Source organism: Bombus vancouverensis, chromosome 5 (genome assembly GCF_051014615.1).
Source record: "Bombus vancouverensis nearcticus chromosome 5, iyBomVanc1_principal, whole genome shotgun sequence".
Classification (NCBI taxonomy): domain Eukaryota; kingdom Metazoa; phylum Arthropoda; class Insecta; order Hymenoptera; family Apidae; genus Bombus; species Bombus vancouverensis.
In genome coordinates this window covers 18,156,036-18,183,300 of record NC_134915.1, presented here as the reverse complement: position 1 = coordinate 18,183,300, position 27,265 = coordinate 18,156,036, and the positions used below count along the sequence as shown (strand labels likewise).

At 45.9% G+C, this 27,265-nt stretch overlaps 1 long non-coding RNA gene across 1 annotated transcript in view; it reads right to left on the bottom strand.

Moving 5' to 3' along the window:
- The window catches only part of LOC143302671 (uncharacterized), a 211,579-nt gene that overhangs the window by 154,183 nt on the left and 30,131 nt on the right, over positions 1-27,265 (bottom strand). Inside the window, exon 3 of the long non-coding RNA XR_013058363.1 lies at positions 1,723-1,764. This is a non-coding gene — a long non-coding RNA (uncharacterized LOC143302671). The remainder of the gene's footprint in view (positions 1-1,722; positions 1,765-27,265) is intronic.

The following is a 27,265-nucleotide window of genomic DNA, read 5'->3' as shown; positions in this document are numbered from 1 at the left end:
AATAACGTTTCTTTTCTTTTTCCTTTCTTTTTCTTTTGTATTCTATGTACGCGAGTTCTGGTGTATCTTTTTTAACCCCGTATCTATGGTCGTGCAATTAAATCTCTGCACGAGAGTGACGCATGAGCGCGAGGTCGTCGTTCGAACTAATTAGCACATTCCACACGGACGATGTTACGAAACGTGAGATAGACGCTCTATAATAGGAGCGGTGATACCCACGTTGAAATAATCGATACGCCAGGATTTATTACGACGCCGATACGTTTTCGCGCGGATTCATTTAGTTATTACGACACCGGTCGATCGTGGTTCGAAGCCAATTTCGTCTAGTCGAAAAAATTTACACATTCGACCTAATTAACCGTCTGCAGCCTGTCTTTGCCTGGTTAATGGCAGATCCTCCTACGGATATCGCGAGGAGAGGTGGTGAAACTTTAAATTCCTCTCCAGACACCTAATTTATTTTGCTGAAATTGTTTCTCTGTATATTCTCACATATCCTCGGGTAATCTTCCTCGAAACAAATCCTGCCATATAGAATCGGTAGACTGTAAATGGAAATTAGGTATTCAAACTTTGCTATTTACCGCATTATATACTGTACTATCGCTATTTATTATATTATATACTTGTCAAGTAATAAAATCGTTTCATAGTGTTTGACGATTAGAAACATCAATTTTATCATTCCGCGTTGACCTTTAAAAATCAATTTAATCGTTAATGGCTTATTACGACGATTACGAAGAATAAAATCATCGCAGTTTCACCTATCCGTAACTTTACAATGAAATTACATTTCGTTAGAAATTAGCAAGTATCTTGATACATTTGAGTTAGAATGTACATCAACCAACGCGAATACCTTCTTATCTACCTAATCTTGTATAACGGAAAATCTCTGCTCATGTACAGTACGAAATGAACGCGTCGATCGACCTAATGTCTTACGTGTACCCGTAAATGTTCCAAAACGATTGGTACGAGCACGAATCGCGATATCAAGATCGTGTTGGCTTCGACACCTGAACCCACGTTATTGGGCACGTGTGAATTAAATGAATTAAACGAACCACGAGCTGGATAGAGAGAAACCGATGTAATCCTAATTCACTTTTATATTTCGCGTATGCCTATACCGCGAAAGAGAAAGAGAAAGATCGGCCCACGCTCGGCGAGGTTCGCGAGAGGTCTGGCGAGAAGCAGCTGACGCGAATTACGGGAACTCTCCTCTTTACAAAGCAGATTGCCTCGCCAGGGCAAACATACTGGCATTAGGTTAGGCCAGGTCATTCTTCCGGGCACGTTTAATCAACTCTTACCTCGTATCTTGGGATTTTTAACGCCTGGCGGATAAATCGATTCGATTAGGCGCGTATAAAATGGTGTACGATGAGTGGAATCTAGAAACGTTCAGAGGTAGAGCTGGGTCATCTAATAATTTAGCGACGAGTGATCACGGTTCGCTTGCCCGGTATTGTCTCATCGTAATGACGACTCGGCTCGCCGATCGTTGACCGCATTATGTTTCCGGAAAATCGCACGCGAAACGATCACGATGATAACCGATCGCAGTGAAAGTTTTCATTCTTTCGCGCACTTGTACGAGTTTGCGTGTATCGAGCCGATTCGAAAATATTAACTAATTTTTGCATAGCATAGTTCCTCCTGTTCTTATTTCGATGAAACGTTATCAACGGTGAAAAATTGGATACTTACAACACTCGGAGACGCGCAATCGTTACTCGGAGGACTTGGATTCTGAAAAGAAAAGTAAAATTCTTAATTAAAACGGAGCTAAAATGTCAATTGGATAAAAATTCCGTTGAAATTTTCGAACCTTCCGAGCAAACGAACGTGTAAGACGCGCAATTTTTGCACAGATCGAGCGGAAAAGCGGGTAACCTGTATCAAAAGCATGGAACAGCGGCGTTCTTATACGTTTCTTTTGCCACATCCCTCTTTTTTTCATGTAGAGTCGTTTCGTATTCCCGTGCGACGTTCGGCCACGACGCCACCGTACATTCTAAGAGACTGACTCATCCGAGTCCAGTGCCTCTTCTTCATCGACACAGGACGCTCTGCGTCTGGTCACGTCCCGTGGCACGGAGAGCTGCATTACGCACCCTTCGTACACGCTTCTATGCGCTCGACTCTTAAACAGGTGCCTACGATGTATTATCTCTGGCGTGCAATGAGACCTGCTAACGCGGAACACGTCCGTTCTCGCATGACAATGAAGATAACCGGCGTCGCCATTAACCAACGGAAAAGGAACACTGTCGGGAGGAAATTCTCGATCATTATGCCCGCGGAACTCTAAAATCGGCGACGAGCGTGTGTCACAATGAGCATATTTTAAGACCGTCGAACAGAGCATTTTGGAGTAGGAAACGAGGGAAACGGCTGTGTTTCGCGTTAAGTGTTGAAAGTTGGAAACAGTTCTGCGGCCATACACTGAATAATACATGAATATATTTCAGCAGTACACGCGAGCAAGTAAAAAGAAAACCTACTTTGTTCGTCTACCTGTGTTCTAACAGAGAGACAATGCGTGTTCTTACTCGAGAGAACAGAATTATCGGAATAATAAATGAATCTGTCGACCGATGTATGAAAATAGCACAAGTCAGTTGGAAATGTACGTCAAATATTTTGTTCGCCGAAGCCTTTGTCTTTTATATAAACGCGCGATTAAACACGGCTTTCTTTAGAATAAACTTTCCATTCGTATTCGTAATGCTCAATTAAGATTGAAATTTATCGTATAATTTAAGAATCTCAAATTTGTAGTCCTGATACGCTTTTTCTTGATACGCAATTTTATGCTAGTTATCCTCATCCACGATAGTTTCTAAACTAACGACGTCAGTAACGTCAAACAGGTACAAATTCCAGGTTATAAAGATCGATGGAAGGGATCGGATCGTGCTGATAATATATCAGGTAAATTTGATTTACTCTGTTATTATACTAATACCATCGTACGCGAAATTTATAAACTTCCACCAGCTCGTCATTTGTGCCTTGTAGAATTTCGTTAATAACAGCGATTCGATCGTGCAAAATTGTCCTGATGCTGGCAATTAAAAAAGCTAGAGCGGTTATTCATCGATTTGCCTGAAACTAACTGCAACGTCTCTCGAATGTGTGTTTTTATACTTTCCTTTTTTCAGATTCATGGAAAGCAACGCTGGCTTCGAAATACGTGTAAACGCGTGCAACGGCGCGTTGCACATTGCCGCTCGAGCGCATACGATTCATGCGAGCACGAGAGGAGTCGTCGATGCGTATCCAGCTATCCACGTGCCAGGCGTTGCGTGCGACACGCCCAGTGCGTGGCTCGTACCACACGCACATACGTGCCGCGCGAACCGAGATTTATGCCATTGGCCGCGAACCACGCCGCTCGTTTATCGGCCGTTCCACGCGCGCGGATCACGGCAACGAACCAGGTACTTAATCGCACCTTGCGCCGTCATCCGCCGTGCTCGACGGACGCTGCCACGAAACGTACCTCGTTTTTCGATCGTTATCGTCTGCTACGATTAATTCGAATAACCATCGAATTTATCTCTCGTGATTAGCTTGCGGACGTTCATGCACTTATTGAAAATATAAATTCCCGTAAATGTACGTAGAAAATAATGAAATGCAACGATTCGCCAATATCGAAGAGTCGGAACAAATATTTCGAATCCTTAAGTCGATGAAGTTGAACGTTGCGTATTGAAACAATGATGCAGAAACTAGAATCGGTAGTAGTCTGAATTATTTTAACGGTACACTATGTCGATCGAAAACCTCTTCCCCCGATATTTACGTAAAAATAACGGTATCTCTAAAGCTTCAAGTTCGATCAACTCTTATCTCTACTACCTACGATCAATGAAAATCTCACAGAACGAACAAACACGCTCTAGCATATTAATGCTGTACCTTCGTTCGTCACACCCCATCGTACCTCGCGCGTCTCCGCCGCTTAAGCGCATCCTCCTTCCTGTCGCTTTAACCAAAAAATCAAATACGCTAAATTACAAAGCGAACAGGTGCGTCTCTTATCTCGATCGTATCACGACCGACCGATCAGTTCACTTTTTTACCGTTGAACGAATGGGGAAAATCGGCGAAGCCGAGTACAGCTAGACGTGGGTCAAGCTGTAGACAGGTGCGCCTAGGAAACGATCGTCTGGATGCAAAGCGAGGTGCGCGTCGAACGGAGCGCCGCTCTGCTTCGTGCTTGCCGATTCCCTTCGGCTGCGAATCGGCGGGTGAGTCAACCGAACAAACGTGCTCGTGGGAGGGTGAAGAGAGGCGAGGAAAGAAGAAGGAAAGAAAGGGAAAGAAAGAGAAAGGAGAATAGGTGGGGTCTGTTGGTTGGAGTTTCCGAGAGCTGGCCCTCCTCGTCGTCGTCCTGGTACGGAGGCTTGCCGGATACGCGTTCCCTGCATCTGTAACGAGGGATGCGCACCTCCGACACGCCGGTGGCAGTGTCGTTGCGCACGATGCATAAAAGCTTAGTCCGGTCAGTCGACTATCGGCGGTCTCGGAGCGAGTCGAGCCGAGCGTTCTACGCGCTCGGTACTTATCCAGCCCGGAGCATTGAAATGCAATCCCTCGCGCGGATGATTTATACCTCGCCAATGCCCGCCCGCGGGGCAGGATGTCGCACGTCCCTTCTTTATGTCTCTATCGCTCGCCTTCGAAAATATCCCGCAGCGCCGAAGCGCGTTACGCTTGACACGTACGTACCAGCACGATCGGCGCCACCGTTCGATTGCCGATCGAATCCGAACGATCGACCGTGCATTCGATCGATAGCGCGGTCGGGATATTTGCCTGATAGTTTTGGGGGTAGTTGAGAGTTCAAAAGTGTTTGGCAGAATTCGAGAAACAAGAGCTTAATTGAAAGATAGGCACGCTATTTTCTCGTCTTCGGCAAGACGGTAGCTTTGGTCGGTTACCTACGGTAGAAAAGTTTCTCGTTAAGAAATTCATCTTTTCGTTGGAGAAGTTTTTAAGCCGTAATCGAAATTTGGTATGAACGAGGTACGGATAGTAATATCGCGGTTGAGCTCAAATAATTAACCCTCAGCTACCGCCGAGAAATGGAGGGAAGTACACGTAGCGTAATAATCGAGCTTTCGATTAGATAGACTTTCTATTTACGTGTAAAAGTATGCGTTACAGAAGAACATCTTTACGAACACGCTCGGTTCGCTCCTACTCACCCATTAAATGGAACAACTGCGAAATATCCTATTGTATAATACGAAACCTCGTGAACCTTACGAATCATCGTCGAACCATTTCGCCCCGAGGATCGTTCAGAAATTCGGCACGCGATTGTGCGAAACGACGATAAACAACGCCATTGCGGCGTACGCGGACCGAATATCGATTTCAAGTTCACCAAGCGGTGTAACGAACCGCGAGCCAGTAACATCCACGCGCAGGAGAAAGTTCTCTTGTAACTTCATAACGTGCGGCTCCTTTGTTTTCAATTAAGACCCGAACATAATAATTACCGAATGTATACAGAGAGCAGAGGCTCTCGCAGTCTGTTATTAAAGAAAACGATAAGAACCTGGAGAACGAGGGCGTAGAGAGCAAAGTTGTCGCGTGTATCGTGAAATCGGCTCGGTATCGAACACTGCTGGAACGCTGCTTACGGTTCGTAAAGCTCGCAGAGCGCTCTACATCCGAACGCATTAGAAACGGTCGAGCGTGTAATAAGCGGGGACCGAAAAATTAGCATCTGCCGGCCGAGAGACAATGCCTGATTTGAATAACAATGTTCGCTACCGTGTGGGCTTCTAACTCTTAACTATGGGTTTCTAGACGAGCGATGCGAGCCTGCATATCGCGCTCGCATACCCGGCGCAGTACTCGCACATGACAATGCGTCTGCCTCCACAATTTCCTCCCGCGGTCGCGTTGCTCCCGTGACTCCGGCTTGGTCGAAAAAAATCGCACACTTTTTCGAGACCGACACTTTTCTGCCGTTTTCCAATACCGGTTCCGTGACACAGCGCGGTTGTGAAATCGAATTGAACGGTGGATGCCTTAGTGGATTTCTGTATATTCGTTAGGGATAACGGAGTAGCGAAGTTTGTCACTTGCACGTGGTGTTTCCTTGTTAATAAGCTGCGTTCTCTGGAGGATAATCGAAGAGAACGTTTTTAGGTAGGTGTAATAAATTACTAAGATAGGTATTTGGAACACGGTATTTCGCAACACCTCTTATGACACTGTTTTCTCAAGCCCTTGGTTTACGGTATCGAGTCACGCTCGTAGCATTCGGTATTGACTCGATAAAGGCAAATTGTATGTTCGTAGATCGAATTCCGTTCTTCGTACTGAGAATATTAAGTACGAATTGATAAAATGATAAATCAGTTTGACAAATTGGAAAAAAGAATAAGAGAAAGAAGCGAACACTGTTGTTTAAATCTATCTTGTTCGGGTCATCCTTCCGCGACGAATAGACGAATAGATTTCTTGAAACTCGCACATTGATCGTGTACTTACGATGAGATCACGAAACCGATAAAAATCGGAGTTGACGAGTTTTGATTTCTCAGAGGACTCGTAGGAGAACGTCGCGTCGGCTAGATAGAAGCCTGTGAACATTTCCTGCGAGCAATTAATACGAGCAGCCGTGTATTGGAAAAAATCTCACGGACATAACCGAGTGCCAAGAAGCGGTAGCGAAGCCGTGGCTGCCAGTTAAGCGTAACATAAGTATGAGCCGGTGCGAGCGGTATACGAGGTCCTCATATCGATGCGCAGATGTCTGACCCTGAAGTGTCTTCACCCTCGCCGGAGCGGATTCGGTGTGCGTGTATCGCACACGATCGTCCCTGTTACACCATCGCATCGTACCGACCGCTGGTCGCTCTTTACTCCGTATGCCCCTGTGTGGACGGTGAGACGAATATAGTTTGTGCGTGACCAGGGCGGCAAGTGTCATCTGCTGATGCACGATCGACGCACGCACGAAACAACGCACACGAGCAGAGCACACACACACGCATACACACACTCGCGAAATTCCACCGCGAGTACTACCGTATGATAACCGATTTAACCTACGTGACGACGCTTGCGAGTCGCTGTCGGAATCCAGACGGAATAGAAGTTTAAAGATTCACAAAGCAAATGACGGACATCAGCCTCGAGGCTTTGCACGTTAACGGAGATTGTAAAATGGCACAATTTTAGGAATAAATTGGACTTTAATTGTCGTAATTTCAACGTCTTTTTGTTTTCACAACATAGAAACTAAGATATTTCTACTCTATACCCGGTATAGGAGTTTCACGAACGAATTATGAATTACGAATTATATCAGATACGTTCTATCTTTCAGTTTATCGTCTGGATCTAGACGACGCGCGATCAACGAGATCCAAAGGATATCTATCTCGGAGGTTATCGAAGATTACGAGGCTGAGTATCTTTTCGTTTCGGTGAAACAGAAGACGCGATATCAAAAGTTGTGTCTTGATTCTATTTTAGTTTATTGAAATTGGATAATGTGCGCTACTAAATCGATAATACTAAGAATTGGTAATACGCAAACAGAATCTTGCCGAACGGAAACGGTTAGTCGCTTACTATATCTTTTTAAATATTTACGTCAATATATTCGGACAAAACGCTTTACGATCAATCTGTATCGCATACGAATAATTTAATAACGTCCCGACAATGTTTCCATATCGCGTATACCTTGTATAACTTTCTCGTTTCGGTTTATATAAATTTCAACGTCGTGCCTCTATATTCCACCTTAAAGTTCGAAATGAAGTACCTTATAATTTATTCAAAACTCAGATACACGCACACGCGTTAGGAGGATGCGCGAAGAAATACAGCGCAGAGTCGAGCAGGGTCGTTTCATCTAAGAGGATCGACTCTTCTTTAACAAGATCATACGATCGAGAGGCGTAACGCGCGGGAACAGCGTAAAATTTTGGTTTTACGCGGTCATAAATAGCCGGCGTGCACGGTAGCTCGTTACAGTTTATGACGAAGCTCTGGAGACAGTTATGGGTGACGGCAACGATGTCATGTCGAATAACGTGTGGGTGCAAGCCTGGCGGCCATTGTTCGAAGGTGTTGCCTTCGTAATTTCTTACGAAGGCTCACGTGGAATACACTGTTTCCCATTCGCGGTGTACGTCTATCGTGTGTTGGACGTCCATATCCGTAAAATCGAACACGGAGAAAGCGTAGTTTCAAATCGTTGTCTGCCAACAGTAAAATTTGAGCGAATTACCAAAGGGTACGCGGTAATTATAAATGACGACCAATAAACCGTGATTAGCATCGTAGCGCGTACGTCAGTCGCTCAAAGCGAATTGCGAGGATGCTGATACCGATAGTGTCGGATGGATCAATACCTCGACCCGATGGACGCGATTAACACGACTAAAAGGAGCAATTCCTTCTCTGTCGGCACCTGTGATCGTCTGAAAACGTATCCTAAGCACACCGTTCGAACAGTGGACGATGATCGTCTTTCCCTTGCGTATAAACGTGGAGCATTTATGCCGAAACAGGTGGTCGCCATCGGGCCATAAAATCCAAATGTCCCGATGAGTAGAAAAAAGGATTAGGTAGAAACGTAGGGCGGTTTCGTGTTTACCCTGCGAAGGGATCACTTTGAAGTTTCACTTTTATTGCGATCGGCATAAACAACCAGGAAATAGAGTAAAAGGATTGGGACAAAAAGGAAAAGGAAGGAAGAAACGAGATTTTTTGTTCCATTCCCCCAGTCACGTTCGAGTAGGTATTCGAGCGTCTTCTCCACTCTCGTTGCTACGCTCGGGGTTTCTTCTTTTTTCGTGCCAGGCCTGTCTTTCTCTCGTGTCCGTGTACATCGTGCTCTACGATGTTTGACTTAATGTTATCGTTAATCGACGGACACGGTAAATCTACATGGCGGATTCGGCGCTGGCATTTGATTCCAGCAACGTTATAAGGTCTCCGCGGTAAAATTTCTCGTCACTCTCGATCGGATAAGTTTCTGTTACCCCTTCGATACATCTTAGCCACGAAGGTCACGTCGTGTTTCGAGAACCTGCCGGATCGAACTCGCTCACGGGAGCGTATCAGCTTACTTAGTCGTAGATCGTGCCCGCCAGGCCTTGTTGCAAACATTTATTTTCTTCTTATTGGCAATGTACTGTCGATTTCTGGACTACCTAATCGTAAATCACCGGGCCTCGACGGTGCTCAAGTTGTGTATACCTGCATTCTTCGCTCTACACGGCTGTAACACGACGATCGGCGTATAACAGCGGCCATGTGTAAAGCTGCACATCGGCCCCGATTCGATAAGGACGATTAACGCGACGCCGATATCAATAAATACGGGCGGAACGATCGAACCAGATGCATACCGTTAAATCACACGCTATCGCGGCTTCCTGACTAATTTTCTCTTCCCTTCGTCTTCATCCGTCCTGCTACTGTCAACGAATTACGTCTGTTTTACCGTACAACCATACAAATTTTCGGATTGTACTCGGATCGCTTGCAAAAATAAACCAGGTCTTACCGTATCAACTTTGTTAAGTCGTTCGAGCTGAAACGTGCTTCTACTTTTGTAAAAGGTAAAATCGTTCGAAAAACCAACGTCGTTTGCGCCATATCGTTTCTCATTTTACGGTCGAGAAGGTTACGATATACGCATTGTGCCTTCCTTTGTAAAAATTGAGATTACTCACGTTTTTATTTGAGAAACAACTTTATCGTTACTCATAAAAAATTAGCTCACCGTTATTCTATCGCTACCTAAACCCAGACCTTGTAAAAATCCACGCTCCAATTATCCAGTAAGAACTAGGCACGATATCTGGAAAGATGATCGTCGTGATAAATTTGTTACGAACAAAGCTAACCTCGATTACTCGCTTCAAAGCCAAAAACTCGTAAAAAGTCGTAAAAAGGCACGAGACTATATAAACGCCTAACTAATCGATCGATCCTCTTCGAAACGTTTCTGTGGTACTTGTATAAAATACAGGCATAGAAAATGATCGCGTGGTCGAAAAGCGTGCTCGAGGCCGCGTCTAAAAGGCCGCGCTCCTTTTTCAAGAATGGCGCTGGTTTTCGCTCTGGCGAGCAGCGAGAGAGCGGTGGCAGGTCGATCTCGATGGTTGGAAAATGGTTTCAAGGTCCGCGCGGGATTTCCGCACGCGACGTAACGAGGGCGCGAAGCGCGTCTCCGCGCGCTCGCTTAGCTAGGTCAAAATCCTTGCGCAACAGCTCGACAACGTCCTCAGACTCGATCCGCGATACCAATACGGCGAAAATGCAACGAAAACGCGCGTTGAACGGACGCGATATTTGGAAAGAAAGGAGAAGCGTAGGGGTCCTATGGAACAAAAAGCGGACAGAAGACAGAAGGATAAAAGGAAGGAAGAGAAAGGAAGAGAGTAGTAAAAAGAGGCAAATGCCTCGCGCAAGGGCTTGACGACATCCTCGGACGCGATCTACAACATCGGCATGACAAAGACGCAGCGAAAACACGAGTCGGAATGACACAACGCGCGAAACGAAAGGAAAAGTGTAGGAGACGTCGCGGGACCAAAGACAGACAGGGAAAAGAATCCGAGGAGAAAGCAGGATGGAACGAAGGGAAAAGAAGGAAAAAATTGCGACGAGATTCGCCTCGTTGGTCGCGTTGCCAGGACCCACGCCCGCATTGTGTTTCGCGTCCAACTTGTCGTTCTCGCCCGTTTCATTGTGCTTCTTCCTCCTCTGTCAGCCCCCTTTCCCTTGACGCGAGTAACCGAGCCAAGCGAGCACCGGATTAGGTGGGCAGACGCGTATGAGTCACGGTGCTCGTGCTGAAGCAAGTGAGATTTTCTTGCATACGGGAGAGTCGACGCCCTAACCCACATAAATCCGTGCCATTAGCTGGCCAGGAAAGGCCTTTTCCTCGCACCTCAGCCGGAGAGAGTTCCGGACAAGAGCGGCCAGCAAAGCGGAGAGTCGGGCAGCCTCGGGTGGGAGGTCGGCCGACCCTTTGTTCGCCCGCGACGCCCGCTGGAATCTCGACTGGCGTAATCGAAATTCTTTTATTAAGTCATTCAACGTCGATGATGCACGGCCGAGGAGGCGTTCTATTATAGTTGTAATCGAAGGCGTTACGCTCGCCGTTCGATATCGAGCGGAGATACTAGCTGGCCGCGAGAAAATTGCCACGACCACCCGAGTATTTATGGAAACGATCGAGCAGCCATTAACGAGACAGGCACAATGAGGCCGGAGATCTCTAATCCACTCCGGTGCCGCGATGTGTATTCAATATGCACGTGTATCGGTCGTGGGACACGTATAACCGTGTAGTTCTTCTCCATTGACGAAGAAAGAGCCCTTCACAGGGAACAAACCACCTCCTGGTGAAACACCGGAAAAAAAGATCGGGACGTGGGTGTGTGTATCGAACGTCCATTCTTCTTGAGTCAACGCCAGGAACAACGATCCTCTTCTGTCAAGTGCAGCGGTTCGTTTCAGCCAGCCCAAACGAAATTCGTTACTTTAGTTTGAATAGCTTTTTATGGAGGTTACGGTGCTGATTTACGATAAGATTTACAGAGTTTTCGCATGATTCCGAAGAAAAAGTTTTACGGCCGTTTCACGTATCTCAATCGTCGTTCGACGTAAAACATTTTACTCGTTACTTTCGTTCAAGGTACTTTCTTTACAACATACTTTTTTATATACATTTCACAAATTTGTTATTCGTCTTAGGAAAATTACAGGGAATTCTCTCGACTAAATTTGTCCCTCCGCAGATTAATTCGTTAAAAATCAAACTGCCGATCTTGATGGAGTTAATTGGTTTGGCTTCTGTATAATTCCTATAATTTATTCGTTTTTCTTGTTCGAATATGAATAGAACAGAGTAACGTTTCGCTGTCCAAACTGTAAAAGATTCTCGCAAATGGCAGAAAAGATTCACGGACGGGTAGAAGAAACGCAATAGACAACAAGATCGAGGGTAAACGGTAAGATCAGAAGGCGATCGGAGCAAAAGTCCGGATCACGGGCTGAAAGCGAACGGTCGAAGAAACCACGTGGAACAATGGGCACCACTGTCAAAGAGTTGCTCGATGCGGCGCAACTCGGAGATCCGATAAGATAGGTGCAGCCCCTCTCTCTTGTGGCCACCATTCATCGGCGCCGTGGTCGTGGGTACCTCTTTACCCTTTTCACAGTGCGCCGTATTAGAGCCATTGTGTTATCTGTCACGGCCGAGATATCCAAAGGGCCAACATCGACGACGGCTTTTGGTGCCTCGGCAAAGGAACTAGTCGTGTCAGAGGCGTGAAAAGCCCTCGCGTGGGTGGCACGAGGCAGTCCGATATATCCGCCTGTGCCTTTCACGACCCTCCGAAAACCCGATCACCGTTGCTCCTGCTTCCTTTCCAGTCCACACTAAATTACGCGTTTTCTAAGCTTCGCGACATATATATGTACTTTTTATATTACGTTTGTTCGAACGATCGATTCACATTTTTCTTAACCCTAGTTATATGAAACGGTATTGTTTAACGCTGACGTAACAGGGTTAAATGAAAGAGGCGACTACTAAAAATTGATCGTTTAAAACGTCGTAAGCGTATCATTGACAGTACTATCAAAAGTGATTTACCGTGCGCAACAAAGGGTACAAAGTTGCGCGATTAATTACGCATTCAACTGATTACAAAAGATCTGTCTAGTTGACTCTATCTTAAGCTAGGATACAGACGTAACGAGCGTAGCTGCCCGTCGGCGACAAAAAAGAGCACGGCACCAGTTATCGCGCGCCTACTGTCAATCCGTCAGCAACAGCCGCGTGCTGTAATTTTCACGCCGACAACGATCTCGAGCACGAAGCTCGCCCGTAGAGCGCAATTCTCGGAACAAAAGGCAATCGATGCCGATGGAAACTCGGATCGAATAGTTTTCTCGCCCCGGGTTACCGCCCCATTGACAATTGATTTCAAGCTCGGGTCACGATGTCCGACACACGACACACAACCACGTGTGACTGGGATACCGCGACGATACGACACAGGGAGGAGCGTCTACCTACGTGAAACACCTATCTATCCGTACGTCCATCTATCTACCTACCTACCACCTACCCACCATCTCTATTCCGTCTATCGAGCCGTGTTACTTTCGCACACCGAATTGTAAAAGGCCGTGTAACACTTGCAACGAAAACCAACTTGCCAGTCCATGGTTCTCTCCCCGTGGCACGGCGTCTCTCTGTTCTGCCTGTCGAGCAACAATGGCAACGCGCGCTCTGACGTTTCACATGACGATTAATCCGCGGACAATGCACGATTACGCCACGACAATTAGCGACAATGGTTTTAGTCAAGAGAGTGCAGAGGTACGACGCCAGTGACGAGAGCGGATAAAGCTAGTTTCACACGGGGATACGCGTTTACGAATGAAATATCCACTTGGTAGGGTTCTGGTCATTCGTTTCTTACGTTAGTCGAAGAATCGAGAAGGAGACTGTACGAGTGAGAAACCATCGGACACGCGTACTGTATGCTGTTGCGCGAATAAATATTTCGTTGTTTTCTCGTCCTTATGTAAAAAATTTACAATGCCTGATAAAATCACCAGGCTGCGAATTTAAATTGCCGCATATTTACCGCATGTACTACCACGTACACACCGATGATAAAGAGATTGTCGAGTAACACGATAATTCGCCGAGATATGATAATTAGGAACGTCAATGTTATTATCGCATAGTTTAAAATATCTCTTAAAGTATCATCGCAAGAAACAACGATGGTCGGAAAGAATAAATCTTTGCAATCTGATTTATCCGTGATTTTACGATCAACGTGTACGTCTTGCTAAAAATAGACAGGTGCGTTGATACTCTTAAACAATAGCGTATCTCCGTGTGGAACTAGCCTAAGAGAATCGAGCGTAGAGCACACGCGCGTGCACACGCACTGCTCACGCACAGGCGAGCACGCAGAGTAATCACCTTCGCTCCCTCGCCTTTTGCGTGCTACGCCGACTGTGCAAGCGCGTGCCTACCGTGCTTTGCGTATGTGGAGCATGGGATCGCCATTGTCTATTGTTGACTGCTTTATTGCTGGCAGGTCATGGTCGCGAGCTGACACTTTGCCAATCCGAATCGCGCTGCCTCCTCGCGAGCCGCGGCCCGTTTATCAAGATAGAAAGGATTACGCGCGTTCGTTTCGTTCCGTGACTGTGGCTGCCGTGGTGTTTCGTATCTCGGCTAAATGCACCCATCCTGCTAGAGACGATCGCCCCGCACCGTCACGGCGAATCTCCACTTTCCTCTCCCGACCGAGCGCGATGATTTATGCAATCCACTTTTCGGTCTGTCACGCAAATGTCGAGCGCCGAACCGACACGAGCCTTCCTCTTCGTTCGTCGTTGTCTTCGATTCTCACGCGAAACACGGACACTTACGGAATACCGAGTATTCTTTTCGATTTTCGTGCTTCTCGTGATTCTAGCGAAAATTTGATTCTTCGTGGAATGAAAAATAATCGTCAACCGATAAGAAGAATCTCAATAGGAACGCTTTCTTATTAGTGAAACAATTCTTCGAAGTGACTTTCGCGTTTATCAATATGATTCTATTCTACGTATTGCACTTTTGCACTCTGCACCATTGCAACTATTCCTTTTCAAATGTTCAGAAAGAAAAATCTGCGAATCGAGAGCACGCGCACTCGATATGGAGAATTCAGAAAATATTCGGAAACGGAGCTTCGTACGAAAAAAAAATAACGTAGCTTTACAATTTTTACTGTAAGTTCGCGCCTTCCTGGGTAGCATGTACAACCAATTTCGAAATATCTTGTACGAGGAACAAACACCTCCGATGAATGGTTGATTCACGATAAAGAGAATAGGAAGAAAGGGTATAGATTGGAAACAAGGGGATACAAAGAGAGTACTCTTCGCGCGACCTGCCTTTTTATAGGTGAACGCTTATGATACTTAGTATGAAAAGAGGGATAAGAGAGCGAGAGCTCACTCCGGGGCAGCGGAATAAAAGAAAGAGTTGAAATGGAAGGGCAAAGGGTTCCCGATCGGTGCTCATTCGAGGGCGAAGGCGTCGGAGCGGTCGCCCGCAGTGCCGCTGACTATTTATCATAAGATCGATCGGTATCTCGAAACGATACCGGTCCGATCGGCGCCGTATCGATTCTTCTAAGGGCTTCAATTAACGTTATTAAAGCACCATTAATCTCCGGGTCGACACGACGGCATGCTCGGCATCCCGTGTCCCTATCTCGAAACTCCCCCTTCCTTCCTTCCTTTCTTCTACCTTCTCCCTTCTCCCTTCGTCCTCGTTCAAGAGCAAACGAATAATTCGCCGGACCGAGTCCTCTTCTCGTCCCTTCATCCTCGATCACGGCCGGCACGTGCGAAACATACCAACTTATAACATGGCCCGTCCGCTCGGGAATTACGACGTGTCATGGAACGCTTAAAAAAGTTAATCGAACAATTTGGAAGCGGAATTCCTGCGGGCTTCTGAGCGAAAAGAGAAGATACCTCTTTTTATTATGGAAAGGACCACCGATACGATAGGAATTTTATGAAACTTTCCGCCGATCTCGACGAGATCTTGCGAAATTACTGTCCTGTGTTTATATATTGGGTTGGCGACTAAGTGATTACGGATTTTGTCATTAGGTGGTATTGACAAAAAAATGGTTGCCAACCCGATAGAAGTATATGCAACTCAGGGACCAATAATAACGATTCTTTGCAAAATTTGTACGAAAAATAAAGGAAAATAGAATTTGCTGTCCCCCCAGTCCATCTGATAGCGGTAGAAAGCGCATATTTTATAAAATGACAAGCAGTCAACGTAGAAGTACGTTAACTGACCTACATGCAAGATGCCTGGATCTCTTTCTTGCGCGATAAAGTTTCAACGAATAAGCTACAGAGATAATCGACGTTCTACCGCGTCAGGATTCCTTGGAAAGTCTCGTAGGATCGTGGAGAACTCGCGATTACCGCGTTTCAAATGAACAGATCTTTTTGTTACATTTACGCAAACGGAACACGCGGCAGGTGCTCCGCGGTTTAATTGCGGTGAAACGCGGTTATGCCGGTCGACCCTAGGTCCCGATGCCTCCGATTTGCCAGCTAACAAGAGTAAAACCGGCGTTGCCTGGCTGCGACCTCTCGTAAACCTTTCGTACTTTGATTTACGTATCGTTTCGCGACGCGGTGTCTCGAACGCTCCCGCGGATTTTACGCTCCACCGTTTCAGAGAAAGCGAAACCGTTTTAGAAAATTTACTGACAGATAATGCACCTTTCGATTGAATAATCATCGTCCCAAGCTGGAGCTTCGACCGACTCGACCGTTTGATATCCGTGGAAAATGTGTCCCGTTGCGGTGATTATAATTTTCAGAAACACGCGCGTCTCGTTCTGTCACATTTATCGAAAAACTAGATTAGAAAATTTAAATCTAAAAGCAGTAAGAAATTCGCGTTTCTCTCTGTCGTTTACGCAATTGATCTAATAGTAATAATGAAATTTTACAATTTGCATTTGCGTTCTAATTAACCTTACAAATCACGGTATTAACAAATGACGAAACGACGTCGAAGCATTGGAAGATACGACCGATTCGTGTGTAATAATCTCAAGCAAAAGACAATCGGAGTTGCATCTTGAGATAAAATCGCTGAGACAGAACCCCGAAAAGTCAGACGTAGGTGAATAATTCGATTCATTTTACTAATCCAATGCCAACTCATTACCTTTCGTCCAGGCAGATCTTTCAACGAACGAAATATTGTTTCAACGAAGCCACGCAGCCGATGTGGAGGTGGTTCGGTCTATCTCATGTGGTATGTAAAGTCCTGGTAAGCGTATATGCTCGGTTGGTCCGCGCTAATGAAGTAGACCAGACGCTGGGGCAAGAAGCAGGCCCGGTGCTGTACTACTACCGGGGCGTGGCCGCATACATGAATACGAAAAACGTGGTCTCCGAACGAGTGCACGAGTCGTGGCAGGTTTGTCAAAAACACCACCTCCGAACGATAGGTGGAAAGAAAACTTTCGCTCGCCTTAGCTGACAGAAGGAAAGAGGGAACGTCGCTCGCATTTACGACTGTTTCGTCGTTTGTGACGTTTTTAACGAGCTCCAGAGTTTCGGACGAATAATTTTAAGACCCGCGTTTATTAGCGAGTCGCTGTGTTTTTGCACGATATTCGATCGTTGTCATAAGAGGAATACGAGAAGACTTTTGTACAAGGGAATAGTTTTAACATTCGGTACGCGATCGACGTGTTATCAGACTGCAGTGCGCAAAGCCACGTCGCAATACTTTATCAGTCGGTCTTTTTTACGAGTATTTCCGTTGCTGAACGGTTGCGCGCTTATGGAAGGAAGAAATCCGCAGGTATTCGTCAGTCAATCTATCTTTCGCGACCCCGTTTTCCTGCTGCGTTACGAAAATCCGCATTATCCGTATTGTTAGCGGCGCATCGTCACGACAGGTCGCACGAGTGTACTCTCGTGTTCATCGTGCCGCGAAGTTCCGTTTTCCAGCGGCCGGTCGCAGCACGTAAAAGAAACCGCTAGCTTGTGCAGCGAAGGATGCATCTGGCGCGAGGTCCCGACTCGTCCTTGTCGATTCCGTCGCCGGAAACGCAGCCTCTTTATATCCCTCCCTTGGCGTCTCTGCCGTCTTGCTTCCGGTAACCGGGCGACGGAGACGCGCGATTGTTGGTCCAGGTAAGTAAGAGGAACGCGCGCACAATGCCGTGACTATAACCGTATCTAGGACGAAGAACATATACGCGAGCCTCGTAACATCCCTCTCATCGAATATTCAACGCCAGCCGTTTCTTCTGATTCCAATGGATTTACGATTTTACTTGGACACCGTCTTCGTCGGGATTTACACGTGTCGCAGTCACGACTGAATTGCATCCGTACACGACTTCTGTGGTAACGCGTTTAGCAAATGATTTGCTATGGGACTGCGGATGTTTATGCATTTGTGGAAAATTTAAATATGGATATGAGAAAGAATTTCTCGAAAGACGACGATTGTCGTCGACGGACCACATATAACGGCGTATAACAATGATATCGTGTCTAACTGCGATTTACGAAAAGATTCTTTCGTCTAAAGCCACCTTGTTCGATAGCTTGTACGCAATTTCTTCAATTTCACGTCTAAGCGTATCTTGAAACGTTAAACTCGCCATCGTTTGCCGATATAGAAGCGACGATATGACAGAAAGATCGAAGAAACAGGATCAACGAGGAGCTTACTTCTCCGCGTCTAGTACCGTAACTTTTCATTGCACCATACATAATATATATCGCAACGTTAACATTCAACAAGAATCCTTACATCGATTAAAAAACAATCGGTGGGGAGAATTCTTCCAAGGGAACAACCCAGAAACCCAGTTACGAAATTCACTTCTGATCGTGCAGCTTGCTGATTAATTACCTAGAGTTGTACGGACCTGCGTCGCCAAGGATTTGAATAGAAGTTTACGGAGAACGACGCAATTCACGACGGGTGGGGGAGCGGAGGAGACCAAAAGGATGTCCAAACGGAATCAGGATCGGCATGGGCACAGAACCGTGCACCAGGCAGCCTCGTCGACATCCTGCCTTTGCCAGAATTGCGACACTGTGGCTCGTGCACGGAGAACACACTGGTGCCCCGACAGCGGAAGGAGATCTTGCGCAATCGGCCGCCCATTGTCTCAGGATCCTCCGCGTTCGGGGTCGGCTTCGACGTCGTCTTCGCCGTTGCACGTAGCTAGGTACGTAATAGTACCGTGGATTTGAAAACCGGGCCAATGCTTGGCGATCTTGACGATCGTCGGGCAGATCGATATCTCGCTCCTTGAGAGCGCAGGATCGGGATATAGCGATGAATCACTAATTGACGCTTCCATTCGAGTCTTTTTTCAATCGAACAATAGTTATCTCTTTCAAAACGGACGTGTATTTCTTTTTATTTCCTTGCCTTTTTTGTTTCTTTTTTCTTTCTTTCTTTCTTTCTCGTTAGAAATTATTGATGCTCCGAAGATAAAAGGTTTCCGCCCGGTGTGGGGATTTACAAGTTCTAGAACGATGTGAGAAGAGGAAAAGGTGCTGCATACCTGGTCTGTTTACATTGGAATACGCTTTTAGTTCGGAATGGTTTCTCAGAGTTTGTGAGTTACAGAATCTTTCTAGTACCGATCTTCGATAAATTAACGCAACGAGAGTATGCGGCAATGTCGTGGCAAACAGGTCTTATCCTCTTTGAAATCGATAGTTTGAAATCGATAGAAACGAAATCAATAATGGCCACGTATACGGTCAATTAAATACATCATAGGACGTCGTAAGAGCTCGAGTTCCAGGAACTTTGGCATTAACCTGTCGAATAGAACCTGAGTACCCGTATTTCGTAGGAAAATCGGTTTGTTGCAAAGGCTTGGCGCACACGGTAATCCTCGCGAAGGCGCGCGCGAGACGATTGCCACACTCTTTCCTCCGCGCGCAATTTTACATCCGCACGTGGTGGATGCGGATATGTGGGACGGCAGGCAGGAAAGCCTTAGCACGCCTCGAAATCTATGAATCATCGGACTGATACACATGAGGCGATACACACGAGCAACGGGCACATCTCCGTCGGGCTAATTCCCCGCTCGAAACTCGTTTTCCACTCGCCGTGCCGCGCCAGTTCGCCGCGTGGGAGGATTACGTAAAAGGCCGGCTCAAGGAAACACGCGATACAAGTAAATGGGTGCAAACCGGGTCTACGATGATACAAACGATCGAATCGGCCAACTTAACGAACGCAACCCGAATCCCAAATCGACTAATAGCTTTGCCATTTCCCTCGCAAATCCCATCGCCTTTCTAATCCGGATATAGTAACGTAGGGTTGTTTAAGTCGCCCAAGCCTCGTAATGCTCGAATTTACCGTAATTTGTCAAGCATTTTATTGTTAGCGTGATTCACAAACTAGCTCGTTTACTATTTTGCAACGACACGAAACAATCAGCGATGGAGACGTAGTCGCAAATTGAACTACGAATTTTCGCAAAATTACTTCCTATAATTTTCCAAGTGTCGGGATCGTCTGCAAAATAATCCCAGTAACGAAGCTGTCCATAGAACAGAATTCGCGATAAAGCGAAACAGTCTGTTTTTAAATACAGATACCGACTCGAATAACCTTGCCTTGCTCTAATCTGTCTCGTTGTTTCCTGTCTCGTTGCATCGTAGCTGTGAACTCTTTTTGCGATACTTTCTCCGGTTACGGCAACGTTGATTAACCAGATGATTTCGGTACGTTCCAAGGAACATTCAACGTCCGGGAGACATTCTTTCCACCTTTCCCGTGTCTCAGAGCCGTCTCTTCGGACGAATCGAACGGCTAATTGCCCACAATCTGACCGCGACTCGAGCTCGTTACGCCACGAACGGGAACTCTAATTGGACCAATTTGGAGACATTTCCTAACGACGTCGTCGCGGTGGTCTCTCTGATGGAAGCTGGATCGATCCGCGTGCTATTCCTAATTGAGACGTGCCCCGTGCGGAATTATTCGAAAGCGGACGGTCGAGTCGGTCGCGACCAGCTTGAACTTCTTAACGGCGCTCTTAAATAATAACCGCGACCCCGGGGACCATAAAACGAGCACGATGGAATTGGAGACGATGAGACGAGACGTTTGCGCTTCTTTCGAACTGTCGGATTATGAGACGTTAGAAACGTTGAATTTATAAGACGGCTAGTGAAACTATATGCATTTATAGATATTCGGTAATGAAAATGGCAAACGATAGAACTTTCTCCTATAATTAAAACTCTTTGTACAACTCTGCTATTTGCTCCTCGGTCAATTGCCTTTAGTATTAAGTACATACGATACATATTATTGTCAAGCGGAACCAAAATCTGCGCAAGATTCATCAAATAGAATATACAGAATTCGTTCGATTCTCGATGCTTTGTCATCCACGCAAATTCCAACTCCTACGGAACATCGTCCAGTACCCACCGACATTCTGTCCCCCCTGATCCAACCAATAATTCTGTTCCATTGCTGGGGCGATCGCGTGCACAAGGAGGCAGGACAGTGAGAATAGCGTGTAATTCGTGAATCGAGCATAAAGTGTCGCGCACTTTAAAATCAATTACTCACCGGCGCCGAGTAAACGCGCTCACGCGCGCACGTCTAACGATCTTCGTGCCCATTTTCGCAGACCACCGTACATGTTCCCGCGGCTAGATCGCGTAAAGTCAATCTAGCGTAAAGGGGTAGGGGGCAGACTTGACCTCTCGCACACGCATTTATATTAACCCTCTTGGGACCTCGCGAGATCGCGCTCGCAGGCCAAAGACGATTCTATTTATGCGTGCAACCGACGGACCCAGGGTTAATGCGATGATATTACTCACGGGATATGCTTGCCTACCTAAGTCGATTAGCGGGCAAGAAAGCTCCGGGACCAGTTTTGCGGTCGAAAGCGAGCGCGCCGCGAAACATGAGCGAGGAGGGTGGCCGTGAAACGAAAGGGACAAAGACGGGGACGAAAACTAGTTTCTCCTCTTGCTGTTCCTTTCTCGCGTCTACGCGCAAGGATCTGGACCTTTAACCGGTCATCCAGCAGCGCCAAGATTCCTCGCCACTTGTCCTCATTGCCCGTTATCCCGGTGTTCGCCAGTCGACCACGTTTGATCCATGGATTCGTTCGTTTTTCCATTTTATACCGATTACCGTGCGCTATTACAATTTAACGTCCGAGAGACAGAACGATTTACACGAGTGCGTAAATACGACCAGCTAATAGATTTTCTCGCCGTGTACAGCCGAATAGTATCGTTACGGTGCGTACGCGTGGTCCGTTTCGAATAAGGTGGGTCGATTTAAAGCGGCGAATCGTAGCGATACCGTGAGTCTGTTTTCTGATCATGGAAAAAACAAAGATTTAAACACGATGCAAAGATGGCAGCGCCTGCATATTCAAAGAGGAAGCCAAGTGAACGGAAAACGAGCCGTAAAACTCGAAATACCCGAGGAAATTACGCGCCGAACGTGAACGCGCGAGACATCGATATAATCGTTACCAACGTCTTTAAAAGGGATATCATCCCGGCCAAGTCAGAAACGAATGAAAATCGCCTTCGTTTCGCTTTGTCGATGTTTCCGGGACCCTGAAAGGGATACTTTCGTCGTCATTAATCTTTGGTTGACCGACCGTCTTAATTATACGCCCGATGCCGCAGCGCGATACACGCACGTCTGGTAATATTCTTTTCATCGAGCGGGGATGTCACGGACTCTCCATAAACGCAGCATGTTCGACAGGCCTGTTCTCTCTCATCGAACACCGAAAAACATATATACTTATATCGTACCTGCGTATTACACGCAAAAACTGAAAAAAGTCTGAAAGAAAGGAACGAAAGCTCGCGCACGTTTTACCCGTCCTTGCGGCTTCTGGCCGAATACATAGTCGCACCTGTCGGAAAGCGGCACACACGATAGTGACTGTACGGTACCGGCACGGAGCCGGCAATAAAATATACCTTCGAACGGCGTGATTATACCGACGAGCCCTAAATATTTCTCCTCGTGCCTTCCTTTCGATCTCCTGGAATGCATCGTATCCTTTTCACCAACGAAGATCCATCTATCCTTCCCTCTCTCTATTTCATCTCGCTACCTTTCCTTCAGCCTCTGTCTCGCTTCGTCCAACCAAGACTCCGAACGCATCCTCGCGTTAACGAATTTCAAGACCAGGCCAAGGAGCCAGGGAACCCTTCTAATCCTGACTAACGTTCGCGTCGAGTCAGCCACGGAGAGTCGAGGATGCGAGAATACATCCAACAGAGCTTAAGCTTCGTCGAGGTCCCGAAAAAGGGAGGGTTGCTGGCTGACAACGTCTTTATCGGCCCTCATCTCCAGGCCGTTGCCTCAGTGCCGCTTAATAGCGTCCATAAAGTTCCATCGTGCGACTACTATGTCGTTTAAATGTATATCGAGCGCCGCGGCACGCAGCATAGCGTGGCGCACCGAATCGCGTGCGCCTCCAACGATTTATTTTATCGTTCGGCCGCTTTATGCCTTCTTCCGTCCGCCATTTGCATACCAGCAGCCTCTGACGTACTGTACGCGCTGTACGAATTTCGTTTTATTCGCCAGACCGTGTACTGACGTTAATAACGCGTGCTGCTCTTTCGTTCGTGCCGATCTTACCTCGGCCACGACCCACTACTTTGATGCATTAACGAAGATGGGCCACGGGGAATATTCTCGTAAACGTCGCCAGTTTTAACCGCCGCCGGTTATCACGCGCTTATTAATAAGATTCGTGCACGTTTGCAAGTTTTTATTGGCGACGCGGTGCGTTGTTCGTTACACCCCCGTTGCTTTGATATATCGCGCTTGTTTCCCTGGTGTAGCCAACAGTGTCGAAACTTGAAAATCTTTTTACGAGTAACTCGCCTTACATATTCCTTGCGTGGCAAGAAGAAAAGGAATGCTATCGTGCGACTAGAACCAGTTTAGCTCCTCCACTTTGTAGCCATAAACGCGACAAACCCTACCAGACTAATCTCACGAGAAGCAGCGTGCGCGTACCTACTTTCCAATTAGCGAACATGAACCTTCTTGCGAACCCTTTTTCTTCTATACAGTTCAAGCAAATCCTTCATATTTTTGTCAGCATCTAAGACAAGGTGTATGAATGGAAATTCATCGGGAGTCCTCTCGTGTGTTCACTGTTTTCGGTGTTCTGCTTTGCATCATCATGCTTGCATCGTTGCAACGATTGTTATGTCGCAACATTCGCACGGTAGCAGCGAGCGACTCCTTTGTGAGGACACTGCATTTTGTGGCAACACAATGGCTCATTCCGGCGACCGGATTTCGGGCTCCTTCGCGTTCGTCTGAATGGGCCATTGGAGCAGGACGGACCCCAGCCAACGAGCTACATTAAGGTAATAACTTGCATGGGTGTCAACGTATTAGGCGTGATTTCCGTTACATCGTAGCCCGTCCTTTTCCCCCATTCGTCCGATCTACCGCTCAAAGCCAGGATTCTTAATCTCGCGCGCAAAAAGATCGCGCCGCGGATGACGATGCACGAGGGAAAAAACATTAAGAATCATTTCCGGCGCCATTGTCGTGTCCACGCCTCGACCACGTTGCGAATATGTAGAACGATTTGCGTGTCGATGAGAAATGGCGACGTGGCTATCGTTTACTTCTCACGGAAACCGTCCGTTCTCCTACCACGCTGAATCGAACATTTCGCAATTTAATTTGTTCCCTGATGGCGGTTGTCGTCGCTTTTACGATGCTTCGCGTGCAAGTATTTATTTCGATCCTGGATAGATCAATGAGTTTCTCAAGATGATGTAAAAGTCTGGTGTCTTGCGTGGAGTAATAAACTAGGAGGTTAGTAACGTTGTCGTCGATGTCCATTGTCTGAAGCGGATTGCGGCAAACTGAGTAACTTGCATACGATTCTACGTACATTTGTACACTCTTCTTCATAAATCACGGAATGCTCGCTAATTTTTAGCAAGAGCTTCGATAAAATACGACGTTCCAAACATTGTAGTTTGGTTTTCCTTACGATACACGCGGTTGATAAAAGTAATTCAAGGCTATTCTACATTTATTATAAACTGTAACGTACATGTGTCTACGCATCCACCCACTATGAATCGATGTGAAAGGACGAAGGTTGATAACAAGTTATAATACGCGCAGAGAGTGATAGATGAACGACCAAACAGGAAACGAAATTTGATAAGTAACAGAAGGTTCTCTGTTTTCGTTTAAATTGTTCGAACACGAATCCAACGTGGTATAATCGTTAGAATCGCGGTTGTAAATTTGATTGGAATTAATTAATCGCACAGTTTTACGTTTATTCGTTGCAGAACAATGGCCGACTTCTTTCTTTTTCTTTCAAACGTGTGTACTGCTGTACGTTATATTTTGCGCAACATTTGTTCGAAAGCGAAGCTCAAAATCCAACAGAAACTGCTATTAGTCGCTCAACTTATCTACTCTTATCCAAAATAAACGAGTTTACTCGGTTAATGAACGTAATTCACCTCGTAAGAAGCACGTTAAAGAATAAACTATTATCCGATACTCATCTAACGCTGTACAAATTACCTTAATAGAGAATTCCAGCTGCCGATTACTATTATCTTCGCCTACTAATTGCTCTCCGTGTTACGTATCCTCGAAACAATGAACGACATAAACGAACGAACGTAATGAATGTAGACCGCAATCATCGAGCAGCAACGTAAGACTCGTCCTCTAATAACTAACTTGTACGATGATTTCGCGTTCTGTATGAACGTAAGAAACAGCAGAACTAGGTGACCGTCACGGCCGAAGGTATTGTATGAACTCACGGTCTGAAAAGTCACGGATCTACTCGACTTCCTACCAAGAACGCCCACGACGATTAAAAAAGTCCAGAGGATGCTACGTAATAATAATTGCATTATACAACTTTGATATCGTTTCATTTTCTCTCTGAGGAAGCATCGTTCGATGGTTAGTCGGGATAGCTGGTTGAGTCGCCTGCTCGCCAAATGTTATTAACTCCACAAAACAAAAGGTAGAGGAAACCGATGAAATTATATAATTTTACAAGGTTTACAAGGAGTATAGATCAATTATCTTAACGTTAAAACTTGAAAATTTTGAAAAGATGCAATTGTGTTTTATACGAAATTGTGAATGTTGTCCCTGAGTCTCTGTATTTACAACCAACGATACGACTAACCTATCGATTTCGTCGGCTAGTTCCATTCCGATTTGCTTGCGCGTTTCGAATTATTTGAAGAATTATCGCGATGATTTAGTAGCTGGTTTACCCAAATTCCTTCGAAGCCCCGGAAGCCTTGGCGTCGATTCCGTAAATTCGAGATACATTAACGAAAGTTATTAGAGCCGAACTATTCCCTGCTGCGGCCTTTACGTACTCTCGAATCCTTGAATTGGAAATAAACGAATAATACATTAGCACCACTGAATAACAGCGGCGCGGTGATAAATGTTATACTATGTCGTCTACACGATGTTGGTGGAGGATGTTTTAATAATTTAAAGACCAGTCACGGACATCGACGTTGCAATAACGATTACGTAACCGGCGTCGTGTCGTTCGGCACTCTGTATTTATTGACGTAGAAGCAATGCCGGAACGGTGATTACGGGCAGGGAACTTGTTAAAGATATAGAAGAGCGATATTTTGCCGATAGTTTAGTCCTGCGGGGGCCACTCGGGGTCTCTCGAGTCGCCGGCAACGCGCGTTTATAGATCCGGCTCTTTCTCCACGATCGCGAACAGCCTCGTCGGATTGTAAATCGCGGGACCTCGCGTTAAAAGTTTGAGAAATGGCAAATGCATATACTATATCCTAGATACCTAACGAGTTAACGCTCGTAGCTAATCATCTGTTACGGCAAATGACGTGTTGAAACGTTCTGACAGAAGAAAAATGCTAATATCGATTAAATTTATTAACTGCGAGATTTACTTTGGAAAAATGGCAAGCTTTTGTTTTTACGTTATAATACAACATACGAGTATAACGAAGTCGGTCGACTCCGTTTCTTATAAACTTATTAATTAAGAGACTATTCGCGTATACGATGGTATTCGACATCAGAAAGAAGAGATCTTATCTTCGTAAAGTTATTTATCGCTAGAAGACGGCATAGATAATTGTAATTTTTCTGTCGATTTTAATTTATAAAATTGATCAGCACGGCTTCCGAGCGACTCGTATTACGATGGAACGATTAACGTCGATCGGTGTTAGGGTTAAGCCAGGCGAAGCACACGATACGATTGAGAAAGGAAAAGTAATCGACCATGTTTACGATGACCATTCGATGCGCACTTCCTATAAGAGAAACTGAAACGATCGAGGAGTATCGAAATAAGTCGAGGAACGTGAAATAGGTATAATAATAACACGGTCGGACTTGATTTTTCTGGCGGTGGTGGTATTAAAAACTCATAACGCGCTTTAATAAACGATACGTGACTGGTTGCGGGCATGGTAACGATCGTTTCGACCAAATGTAGTCGAAAAAACTGAAACGTCGGAAGGGAATACAGAATGAGAGGAGGTCCGAACGAGAGGAGGAATATCGTAGAGTTCGTAAGGGAGGATCACGTTAAAACGAAATGGGGAGAAG